Source organism: Xylocopa sonorina, unplaced genomic scaffold, assembly GCF_050948175.1.
Source record: "Xylocopa sonorina isolate GNS202 unplaced genomic scaffold, iyXylSono1_principal scaffold0326, whole genome shotgun sequence".
NCBI lineage: Eukaryota > Metazoa > Arthropoda > Insecta > Hymenoptera > Apidae > Xylocopa > Xylocopa sonorina.
The window spans coordinates 286,743-300,208 of record NW_027490397.1 but is presented as its reverse complement, the minus strand read 5'-3'; positions in this window follow the sequence as shown (position 1 = coordinate 300,208).

The following is a 13,466-nucleotide window of genomic DNA, read 5'->3' as shown; positions in this document are numbered from 1 at the left end:
CTTTAGGACTCTATTGCTTCGATACGTAGACACCTAGAAACGCTATTCCGTTGCAAGCAAGTGTGGCATTTACATTCCTTTAAAGTGCCGACAAGATATAAATAACACACTGCATAGGACATTTCATCTAATCATGAGACATAGAAATGAGATGCTATAACGCGTCTTATGAAGCATTAGAACTCCATTTCTGCGATACCTAGACATCTAGAAACGCTATTCCGTCGCCAGTATGTGTGTGATTAACATTCTGTTGACGTATTGGCGCGATATACGTTACGGGTTGCTTTGTTTTACAACCTATCATGACAAACAACTACATTGCTACAGAATAGTGTTTCTAGACCCCTACGTATCGAATCAGTAGGGCTCCAATGCTTCTTAAAACGCGATAATGCATCTCATTTCTATGTTACATAATAAGATGTAATTCAATGCATCGCGTTATGCATATCTCGTCAACATTACAAAAGAATGTAAATGCCAAACTTCCTTGCTACGGAATTGCGTTTCTAGATGTCTGCGTATCGATGCAATACTGTTTTAATTCTTTACAAATCACGATATCACATCACATTTCTATGCTTCATGATGAGATATAATATTCATTGCGAAGTGCCACTTATACCTCGCATACACTTCAAATGAATGTAAATGCGACAGTTCCTTCCTAGGAAATGCGTTTAGCCAGATGTCTACGTATCGAAGCAATGGAGTTCTAATGCTTCCTTAAACGCGAGATCGCATCTCAGTTCTATGTTTCATGATAAGGTACAATATTCATTGCGAAGTGTTATGTATACCTCGTCTACACTTCAAAAGAATGTAAATGCCACACTACCTTGCCAGGAAATGAGTTTCCAGATGTCTATATATCGAAGCAATAGAGTTCTAATGATTCATAAAACGCGATATCGTAACTGATTTCTATGCTTCATGATAAGATATAATATTCATTGCGAAGTGTTATGTATACCTCGTGTACGCCTCAAAAGAATGCAAATGCCACACTTGTTTGCTAGGAAATAGCGTTTCCAGATGTCTACGTATTGAAGCAGTAGATTTCCAATGCTTCTAAAAACGCGATATCGCATCTCATTTCAGTGTTTCATGATAAAACATAATATACATTGCGAAATGTAATGAATACATCGTCTACACTTGAAAGGAAAATAAATGCCGCACTTCCTTGCCAGGAAATGCGTTTCCACATGTTTACGTATCGAAAGCAATAGAGTTCCAATGCTTCTTAAAACACGACACCGCATCTCATTTCTATGTTTTACGATATGATATATTATTAATTGCGACGCGATATGTATACCTCGTCTACACTTCAGAAGAATATAAATGCCACAGTTCCTTGCTAGGAAATAGCGTTTCCAGATGTCTACGTATCGAAGCAGTAGAGTTCTAAAGCTTCTCAAAACGCGATATCGCATCTCATTTCTATGTTTCATGATATGATGTAATATTCACTGCGAAGTGTTATGTATACCTTATCTACACTTCAAAAGAATGTAATTGCCACACTTCCTTGCTAGGAAATGCGTTTCCAGATGTCTACGTATCGAAGTAATAGAGTTCTAGTGCTTCTTCAAACGGGGTATCGCATCTCATTTCTATGTTTCATGATATGATATAATATTCATTGCGAAGTGGTATGTATACTTCGTCTACACTCCAAAAGAATGTAAATGTCACAATTCCTTGCTACGAAACAGCGTATCCAGATGACTACGTATCGAAGAAATATAGTTGTGATGCTCCTTAAAACGCGATATCGCACTTCATTTCTACGTTTCACGGTATTATATAATATTCAATGCGAAATATTATGTATACTTCGCCTACACATTAACAGAATGTAAGTGCCACACTTCTTTGCTAGGAATTGCGTTTCCAGATGTCTATGTATCGAAGCAGTGGAGTTCTAATGCTTCTTAAAACGTGATATCGCATCTTATTCCTATGTTTCATGATAAGATATAATATTCATTGCAAAGTGTTATGTATACCTCGTCTACACTTCCAAAGAATGTAAATGTCACACACCCTTTGTAGGAAATGCGTGTCCAGATGTTTACGTATCGAAGCAACAGAGTTCTAATGCTTCTTAAAACGCGATATCGCATCTCATATCTATGTTTCATGATATGATATAATATTCATTGCGAAGTGTTATGTATAGCTCGTCAACACTTCAAAAGAATGTAAATGCCACAATTCCTTGCCAGCAAATGCGTTTCCAGATGTCTACGTATCGAAGCACTGGAGTTCTAATGCTTCTTAATCCGCGATATGGCATCGCAGTTCTATATTTCATGATAAGATATTATATTCATTGCGAAGCAGTATGTATACCTCGTCTACACTTCAAAAGAATGTAAGCACCACACTTCCTTACTAAGAAATAGTGTTTCCAGATGTCTACGTATCGAAGCAATTGATTTCTAATGCTTGTTAAAGCGCGATATCGCATCTCATTTCTATGTTTCATGATGTGATATAATATTAATTGCGAAGTATTATGTATACCTCGTCTACACTTCAATAGAATGTAAATACCACACTCCCTTACTAAGAAATAGCGTTTCCAGATGTCTACGTATCGAAGCAATAGAGTTCTAATGCTTCTTAAATAGCGATAACGTATCTCATTTCTATGTTTCAGGATAAGATAGAATATTCATTGAGTAGTGTTATGTATGCCTCGTCCACTCTTCAAAAGAATGTAAATGCGACACTTCCATGCTGGCAAATAGCGTTCGCAGATGTCTGCGTAACTAAGCAATAGAGTTCTCATGCTTCTTAAAACGCGATATCGCATCTCATTTCTATGTCTCAGGATAAGGTATAATATTCATTGCGATGTGTCATGTATACCTCGTCTGCACCTCAAAAGAACGCAAATGACACACTTGCTTGCTAGGAAATAGCGTTTCCAGATGCCTACGTATGGAAGCAATAGAGTTCTAATGCTTTATAGAACGCGATATCGCGTCTCATTTCTATGTTTCATGATAGGATATAAATTTCATTGCGATGTGTCATGTATACCTCGTGTACACCTCAGGCGAGGTGACCGAGTCGTCCAGGCCGATCACTCGCAGATCAGCCTTTTTGATCGGCCTGGCCACCACCACGCCGTCGCCGGCCGACGTCTCTCTCAATTTATCAGCCAAGGCTGTAGCCTTGGCTTCCTTCTCAGGACCGGCTATCTCTAACAAGAGTCCGCCGCTCCTGGACTTTTTGGGGCGGACAGCTTCCACCCCAACGTCAGATAGCCTGACCCTCTGCCTGGCAGCAACCATAACGTCTCTGTAGGTGGCTTTGCTGCCAGGCGAGAGGGTCAACGCGACTGCCGCGGTGCGCGGCAGCCTCCCCAACTTCGGCTTGTCAGCCTCCTTAGCCGCCTGGGCCTTAGGTGGCGGGACAGGGGCGGGTTGGGACTTTTTGGCTGCCCTAGCCGCCTTCCTGCCCACCACCTGGGCCCAGGTTCCTTCTTTGGCAGCGCCAGATACTGTTGTATTTGATGCCCGTGCCGCTGTTGCCGGGCTCTTCAGTACCTTTTTTTTTATCGTGTGGAAATCCTCATGGATCCCCCGGAGCTGGGAAACTCCGGGGGTATGCCGGACTCTTACCGGCTAAAACCCCAGGGTGACCTTCCTCGGCGCTGCTGGGAGGGGACCGGGAACTCTGGACGAACACGTCCGGTCCCCTCCCGCGCCGGGGTCCTCCATGGTGACTGGGAGGACCCCCTTCCCGGAAGGGAGTGTGGTCGACGATACACACTCCCCCAACCGAGGAATGAGCGATGGCTGGGTCACTCAGCCACCGCTCCCGTCCCGGGGAACGCATGCAATGGTCGGCACATTCTCCCAAATGTATCTACCGCGCTCCCCGGACGACGCCCGTGCAAAGACGTGGGGCACGTCCAAATGGTCCACCCCGCACGGGCGTCGTCGACGCCTCGGGTCAGGCTTGGCCTGGTATGACTGGGTGCCCCGGGTGCGTCAGACCCATTACTACGACCCGACAAATGCCGAGTCGTGGCCCCTGATGCGTAACGGCCACCATCGTGGCCCGCAGGCGCAGCGAAGGTGGCGAAGTCCCTCCCCCCAAAGGGTTCTTAGAAGTACTTCCAACTGAAAGTGGAAGCCCCCCCCGTGAGGAGGAACGGGGCAAAGGTCTTCGACGCTGACCCCGCAGGCGACGTTGAGCTGGCAGGAATTGCTCCCTAACCCGCTCGGCGACCTCCTTAGCGACCATGACCTCCTCGCAAAAGGAGATCATGGCCTGCCAGACGCTCCTGCGACCAAGCATCCCCGAAAGGATGCTCGGCAACGAGAGGTCCGGACACACCTCCGCCGCTAACACCCGACGCGGCACCTCCCAGGCTGGACACTCCTGGAGAGTGTGCCGCGCCGAGTCCTCCGCGGCGCCACAATGGTGGCACCGCGCGGTCGCCTCGCGTCCGATTTGGCACAGGTACTGACCGAAACAACCATGTCCGGTCAGCACCTGTGTGGCTCGGAATGTGAGCCGTCCGCTGCTACGACCCACCCATCTATCCAGGATGGGTAGGATCGCCCCGACGGTCCAATGGTCTCCGTGACGAGATAGGTCGTTTCGCCACTTTAACATGGTGGACCGCCGGGCCTGGAGCCTAAGCTCGTCCCGACTTATCGTCTCCCCTGGCGGGGTAGAGTCTTGACGCTCGAAACGAAGACGCCCATAAACGTAGGCGTCTTCGAGCGCCAGGTACTCCAGGGGTAGTAAACCCGCCAGGGTGGTGGCCGCCTCGTAGGACACTGTACGGTAGCCCCTTATGACGCGAATAGCTGCGCGTCTCCATTCTCGTCGGAGGAGAGTGAGACTTCTCCGACTAACTACCAATGCCTCAGCCCAAACAGGGGCACCGTACAGTGCCACGCTCTTGATAACCCCACAATAGAGGCGGCGCACCCGCTCGTCCGGACCGCCAAGGTTGGGCATGATGCCACTCAAATGAGTCGTTAACCTACCCAATCTGGCGGCCAAACGGACGAAGTGCGGGACGAAACTCCAGGAGCCGTCCAGGCAGACACCAAGATATTTAATATCTTGGGCCACCTGGACGTCGGATGACCCGATCCTTAGCAGACATGGAGCTGGAGTGCCCCTCTTACGAGGACGGAAACAAACTATTTCCGTCTTCTGAGGGGACAACTCCAACCCCATGCCCCGAATCCGCGAGGCGATGGCCGCAACCGCGACCTCTGCTCGACGGATGGTTCACCCCAAGTCCCTGCCGGTGGCTAACACCATGGTGTCGTCGGCCTAGCACGTTAGGTGCACGCCGGCCGGCAGGGAGACCCGCAGAGCCGCGTCGTACCCCAGATTCCACAACAAGGGGCCCAATACGGACCCCTGGGGTACGCCACGGCTTATATCTCGCCGTACAAACCCATCGCGGCCACCGTAAACGATGGCCCTGTCCCGGAGGGATCGCTCCGACCACCATCCGCAGGTAAAAGGGCACCTCGTAATGTTCGAGGGCTCCGCGGATGGTCGCCCACGAGAGGGAGTTAAAGGCGTTCTGGATATCCAATGATACCGCCAGAGCTACCCCCCCCCCCCCCCCCCCCCCGGGACGTGACCGAGTCCGTGAGGGACTTGACGTGCGAAATTGCGTCGATGGTCGATCGTCCCTCCCGGAAGCCGAACTGGCACTCGGCCAGGTCGGGTCCTACACGAGACAGGTGCTGGACGAGGCGACGCTGAACGATGCGTTTGAAGAGTTTGCCAACCTCGTGCAGCAACACGATGGGCCTGTAAGTGGAGGGGCGACTCCGCGGGCCTGTTGTCCTTCTTGAGGAGAACCATCCGTCCACACTTCCACCGAAGTGGAATCGTCCCCGTCTGGAGGCAGGCGTTAAACAGCCTGCACAGACGGGGACCGAGGACGCTGAGTGCCATGATCCAGGCGCGGCCAGGTATGCCGTCAGGGCCGGGGGCGGTGTTAAGCTCCCCCATGCGTCTGACGGCATAGGCTAGCTCCTCCCCGGACACCTCCAGCTCCTGTGACCATAAGACATGGTCGGTGGTGTGAGCGGGGGCCGACACCTCCCCAGAAGGGAACAGGGTGCCGACCACCCGCTCCAGGAGCGGAGGGTCCATCGTCTCCGTGAGTGGAGGCCCCCATGGACGTAACTTGTCCATCACAAGCTTGTAGGGGCGCCCCCATGGATCCTCACGGAGCTTAGAGAGGAGTCCGTCCCAGGCCTGAGCCTTGGCACTCCTGATGGCCAGCTGCAGCTGCTTCGTGAGTGCACGATAATCAGCATACAGCTGTGCCGTTCTCGCCGCGTCGGTTGAGCGTCGACGCCTCGCCCGGGTGTACTGGCGGCGAGCGACCCCGCAATCAGCGCGGAGACGCTGTATTGCGTCGCTCCATCAGTATACCGGGCGGCGGGACGGATTGGCGCGGACACGTGGCATCGCAACGTTGAAGATCTACGTCATAATGTCCGCGAACCAATCCGTCTCCTCGTTAACCTCCACTGGCCCAGCCGGAACGTCTGGCCAGGCCATTGCGAGAACGGCCGCCATCAGGGCGTCCTCATCCATGCCCCTCAGGGCCCACCTCTTCTGGTGGTGGGCTGATGGGCGCGTCGGGGGAGGCGTGGAGACCTCTATGCGTATATACGCGCGGTCTGAGAGGGTCTCCACGTCGTCGACCCTCCATCTCGACACACGACGCGCGGGCAGGGCATTTGCGAAAGATATATCCACGATACTTTCGCCCTGGAGCCGCACGCACGTGCTGGCCGAGCCTCGGTTTAACAGCCGGAGACCCAGATTAGCATGGAGAGGTGACTGTGCATGCCGCTGGGGAGCGGCGACCCCACGTTCCGAGCTGAGAAGCGATCAGCCAGGTCGGCGCACGGGACTCCCGACTGGTGGGTAGTGGTGAAAATTTCTGTAGTAATGGGCACTTGGTGCCCTGATAAAATATCCCCGGCATCCAAAATCCGGGCGGCTAATGGGACCTCGAGCGATACGGATAGAACGAAGAAACGAAGGATCGAAGTTCAAAAATCGAGAATCTAGAAATAGATAGAAATTAGAGGTCGAAAGTCTAGAATAAAATTATTTAATTCTTATCCAAAGACTTTCTGGAAGGCAACATGCCGTTGGCACTTGGGGAGAACCCCAGGTATCTGCGGCTATTTTTATGACCTGCAAAAAAAGGGACCAGTAGTGGAGGGTCCCCAAGCAAATATTTTCGAAGGTAATATTCTGGAACATACAAATATTATCCAAGTAAATATCTTGCAAGTAAATATTCTCGACGGCCAAATCGCTACTGGAAATAACACCAGTCACGCGAGATCCCGGCTCGAAATTAGATGTCGGGGAACTACAGGCGATCTCTCGCCGATCTGCCTACTCGCTTCCCAAGGTAAACGTGTACATATGACCTGGCTCGTATTTGGCTGAGGTATAGGAAATAAAGGGATATCGAACGAGCCAAGCGGCCGTAATACGTATCCTACAGGCGGTTAACCACGCACTTGACCGTCGCAAGGGCCCCAATCGACCGGCCGAATATGTTTAAGTAGTTTCCATAGATATTTTTCAATGTTTGCCGGACGACCAGCGGATACCCAATTTCGAATACGAGACCCCGAATTCCCGTCCACGGACGGCCCACTTTCGTTAAGACTCTCGATAACTCGTCCCGAAAAACCATCGGAACGAGGAATCAACCACGTGTACTCTCTGCTGGGCATACAGTAGGAACGAGGTACACTAAACACACAAACTTACACACGAACACAAACATCTGTGTAACGAGGCCCCTGCGAGTGTCCTGACTCATACAGAACCGCGGCCTCCACCTATGACTCTTCCGAGAGAGTCTAAGCATGAGCTGGACCGCGGTCTCCCGCGGAAGCACGGAAGGGAGCATGGCCGGTCCGCGGCTCACCGGAGATAACGAGACTTGCGTGAGTCCAAATCCTCACAGGAACAGGACCGCGATTTCCTCCGAGGAGCCCTCGCGTGAGTCCTCGTCATGTATAACGCATTAATGTACAACTTCCAGAGGAGGCTCCAGCGAGTGTCCAAAAATTGCCAGACCGCGGCCACCGACGAGGCTCTTGCGTAGGTTCTGTCAAACAGGACCGCGCTCTAGAAATAAAAATATACGAGTCCCAAAAAAGACTTAAGTAGAAAAACTTAAGTAAAACGTAACAGTAAAACGTAACATACAGGTGAATAGCTCGAAGCTAGTCATCGCAAGGGTCCCAGCTACCTGCCGATCGCCGTAAAGGGTGCTGCAGGTAGACCAGGGATACCCTAGTTCGATGTTGGGACTCGAAAATCGTCGGCCGACGATCTACAACACACTAAAATACTACACACGTATATCCTTGGCAGCGTTCGCTGCAGAAAAGATATACCTCACACATGCAAACAGGAACATAAAACAGAAGCGGCTCTAGCGTGCGTCTCCCTTGCGTATTAACCGGAAAATCGGAAAATCGGAAAACCGGAGATCGCGGCCCGGGCAGGGCAGCGCCGGTGCGCGCTGATGGGGAGCGACGACCCCACCCCTCCGAAACGTAAAAAAGCACCACGAGGCAGAGTGGCGTCCGACGCGCGCCGATGGGAATCGACGACCCCACCTTTACTCGAAGTACGAAGCGTTAACCCCCCTTTTCTCGAAAAATCATGATGGCCACATCTGGTTTTAAATATTCCGGAGGTAAAATAGCCTTCCGTTCGGATCTCCGGGAGAGGGCAGGACTGGGTGAGGTCATCGTGGTCATGAATAGGTCAAGGCGGGCGAAAAATCTTCGGCCCGTGACCTCGTCCCCTAGTGTTGGCCCCATTGTCGAGCAGCATAGCCGCCCGGTAACGCGCTCGATGATGGCCACCCTCAGGCTTCATCGCCATGCCGCGGCCGGGTGTGCTCCTGCGAACACGACTTTGGCGCGGCCTCAAGGTTACAGCCTTCGCGCTGTTCAAATCCGCCTAATTAGATGCGACGAGGGACTCAGGTCGGATTCGGAATCTCCGGCTGAGTCCAAAGTAGAAAACCGGGAAATCCAAGAAATATACGCGAATATTAGCCCCGCGATACCCCCCGGACCGCGACCCAATCCAACCCCATCGCAACCGCGACCGCGACCGCGACCGTACCGACGTCGACGCAGACGTCCGCGTCCGTAATTGCGTCCACGGGAATTAGAATCCTACATATGCAGCATTCAGCAAGCGTATCAGGAGAGGTGCGTCAGCTCGTAGCCCAGAAGCGTTTAGACGTCCTGCTATTGCAGGAACCATACAATAGAACGCTGGGCTCGAGCCACACCATGAGCGGTTTAGGAATCGGAACGAAGGTGGTGGCCGTCGGCTCACAATACCCGTGGGCGGAGGTCGCCGTTTGCAACCCTCGATTCGAAATGGTTTTCTTCTCGCAGCTTAGCACCCCGCACTCTGTTTGCGCGGAGGTGTTGGCGCCCGGCTTCTCGGTATACGTCGTGTCATGCTACTTCCAGTTTAGCGACGATATCGAGGGGCACCTCAGGCACCTCGAAGTGGTGTTTCGTTCCCTGAGAGGGAAGAGGCTTTTAGTTTCGCTAGATGCCAACGCTCGGTCGTCACTCTGGGGGCCGCAGAGCACAGACGATAGAGGAGCTCAATTTAAGGAGCTCATTCGAGCGTTCGGCATGGAAGTTGTGAACGATGTTGAACAGCCGCCTACCTACTGGTCGACCAGGGGTTCGTCTTTTATCGATGTTACCCTAGCGTCGCCATCCATGCTCCCCTTTGTTCGGGGCTGGAGGGTCAGGAGTGGCTGAGTAAACAGCGATCATAACGCCATAGATATCGGGCTAAGAGTGCCGAGAGCCGAAGTGGCGGGACGGGGCGAAGCGAGCACTCGGTTCGACACTCGTCGGGCCGATTGGGAGCTCTTCTCCGAATGCCTGGCCGATCAATCTAGAAGAAACCGCTCGCCATGAAAAACTACGAAAGTATCGCACTTCTTTGCGAGAATATAGTAGGAAGGTGAAGCGGACGAAACTCGAAAGCTGGCAGCGATTCGTAACGTCGATCGGGAACTCGGGGCCCTGGAGTATCGTATATAAACTCCAGGCGAACAAACTTCGAGTCGAGAGAGTACTCAGTACCCTCCGGCGTGGTAGTGAAACAACGCATGATAGCCGCGAAACCGCCAGCTTGCTCCTGAGGGCCCACATTCCAGACGACCGGGAAGTAGAAGACACGCCGGCGCAGCGTGAAATCAGGGAGGGTGCACGCATCGCACCCGACACTCCCGACGCCGCTCCCTTCACGGAAGCGGAAGTCGCGAGTGCAGTTAGGACATTCAATAATAAAAAGGCACCAGGACCCGACCACATCGAGGTCGGCGTGCTAAAGGCCACTGTTAGAGTCATCCCCGGTGAAATTACACGACTTCTCAACGGATGCCTTCGATGGGGCGTCTTTCCCTCCTCCTGGAAAGAGGGCTCCCTTCGAGTTCTCCTGAAGGGTGAAGAGAACGACGAGAAGGATCCAAAATTCTACCGCCTGATTTGCCTCCTCCCGGTTATAGGGAAACTTTACGAAAATCTTCTCAAGAAGCGTTTATACCAGACGTTGTTGGCTCCCGGGGGATCTCCGATCGGCAGTACGGGTTCACGCCCGGGAAGTCGACGGAGGACGCGGTCGTGGAGCTGCGCCGCATGGTCGATGCCTTTGAGCATCGACATGTCGTGGCGTTGCTCTTCAACATCTCTGGAGCTTTCGACAACGTCTGGTAGCCACTAGTCTTAGAATCTCTAAAGAAACGCAACTGCCCTCGGAACGTTTTCGGGGTGATGTCAAATTACTTCGACGGCCGATGGGTCAGCATCGCCATAGGTTCCGAACGGGTTTCGAAGCAGGCGACGAGGGGGTGCCCACAAGGCTCCGCACTCGGCCCTGCTTGCTGGAACCTTATGTTCGACGATCTCCTGCGGTCACTCGAGACCATAGTTGAGAATAGGTTTGTCGCCTACGCGGACGATCTCATCGTTCTCGTGGGCGGAAATAGTAGACGAGAAATTGAGAATCAAGGCCAACAAGTCGTTGAACAGATTCTCCAATGGTATAGCTCGGCTAAGCTCGAAATCTCGGCAACAAAGACTGAGGCAATCGTACTCAGGAGTGGCTGGATCGAGAGGCCAATATTAGGTCGAAGAGGAGGTGCCCGACCCGTTCCAAAACGCAAGGCCGTTCGGTCTTCCAAGACCGACCTTGCCGGTAGACCGCCGACCATTCGAATAGACGATAAAAATATAAAATTTAAACCCGCGGTACGATATCTTGGCGTATACTTAGATGCAGGAATGGGCGTAAGAACCCACTGTAAATACCTAAGCGACAAGGTCGAGTCGCTATTCGCGAAAATGAGTAGGCTGGCGAGGTGTTCGTGGGGGCTCCGCTTCGGCTCGCTCTCCGGCATTTACAAGGGAGTGTTCATCCCCATGGTGGCATATGCTTCCGCGGGATGGGCCGACCTGTGTACGGAGAGGGAGTTGAGTGTGCTAAGGTCCGCGCAGCGTCGCGCTCTGATCGCAGTTACCGGCGCTTATCGCCGGATATCGTGGGAGGGTGCGTGCGTGGTGGCCGGCGCAGCCCCCATCGACATCGTCGTCCAGCAGCATAGGGCCCTCTACAATCTTCGTAGAGGGAAAAACGCCAAGATCGGGGACACCGTCATTCAAAGCGGACTGGATGACGGTGTCAAAAGAGTAAAGGAAGAGGCGACGAACATGTGGCAAACTTAGTGGGTGAATTCCCACAAGGGCCGCACAACGTTCGCCTTCTTTCAAGACGTCCGGGAGAGGTTGGCCGCTGGCTGGCTGAAGCCGAATCATAACACCATGCAGGTATTGTCGGGGCACGGCAATTTTATGGCTCGCCTCTCGGCGTACACCGTTGTCGATGACCCGACATGTATCTGTGGTGGCGCGGTGGACACAGTCGACTATTTCCTCCTGGAATGTCCGATTTTCGATCCGCAGAGGGAATCTCTGCATTCTTTTGTCCCGGGGGATAAGTGGAATTTGCCGGAAGCGGCACCATATTTGGTGTCGTTGCCAGAGGCCTCCTCCGCGCTCGCCGACTTCTGCCAGGACTCGTTCTGGCTGAAGAGGTTCTTGGAGTAGGCTTACTCCATCATAGATGTAAATAAAAATCGGAGACCGTACCTCCGTAACCCCCTCCCCCCCCCCCCCCCCCACCAAACTTGGAAACCGTTCACCCTGGCGTTGTCGGAGCGCCAGGGCAAGGCGGAGCGGCGCTGTAACCTTCGCAGTCAACCGTCCCTGTCGAGCGCTTTCCTTCCCTCGCGACATTAAATTCGTTCATCAGGTAGGGAATTAGACAGGGTCAGGGTGTGCGTGCACGCGAGCACGCAGTGAGTCCGCCTCCCCGAGGTCCCCACAGATGCCCCGGCGGCCGATCGAGACCATGGTTTCGATCGAGCACAGGGGTAACTGAAGGGCTCACACCGCGGCACTGCTGGGTTTTTCCTCCCCCGATCCAGAGGACGGGTATTCGTTGACAAGTGGATGGGAAGCATATTAGCGTATGCACTTGTGGCATGGTAGCAGGCTCGCGCCCCCTCCCGGGGCCGGGTTCAGAATACTCCAGCCGGAGACCCAGTCCAGCCGCCCAGTCCAACACCGAGTAACCCCTCTGGTCCGTCCTCGGGGAGTGCCACGCAGATGCGTGAGCATTGAAGTCCCCTTTCGAGGACTATACTTCCTCACCATTTAATTTTCCATTCCTGATGCAAATGGCAGGCATTTACTTTACTAATTCATCGTACTTACTTCATTCATGAAAAAATACTTACAAAATACATCATCTTTCGACTGCATCAACTGAGATTGACTATTGTAACAGTAATTTCTCTCTAGATACTCTAATGTTTTGTTTTACAAAGCGAAAAAAACAACTAATATAGTGTCTGGCATGGTAGCACTATTTTTTTTTCCTTTTTTTCTAGACGTGCTACTCGACAATTTTACAAGTGCATGAGTTTGTACACTTCGTACTAAAGCTCTTCTTTTTTTTAATTCGTTAAAATATATACGACGGCTGTAACCGTCATTTGTGGATACATCCCCAAGTATCGGACGGCTATAGACGTCATTCATTCATCTGTAGTTAAGTATTCATGACGTCTATAACCGTCATTTGTGTAATACACATCATTGAGGGTCGGACGGCTATAACCGTCATTTGCGTACGCTTATCGCCAAGAATCTGACAGCTATAGACGTCATTTACGTCAAATTTTAAAAAAATAACCTAACCTAACCTAATCTCTCTTAGTAACATGGCATCTTTCGTATCATAATCCAAACTGACATCACATCATTTGAGCTCCGTCAAAGTGTTTAAAACAACATTCCACAAAT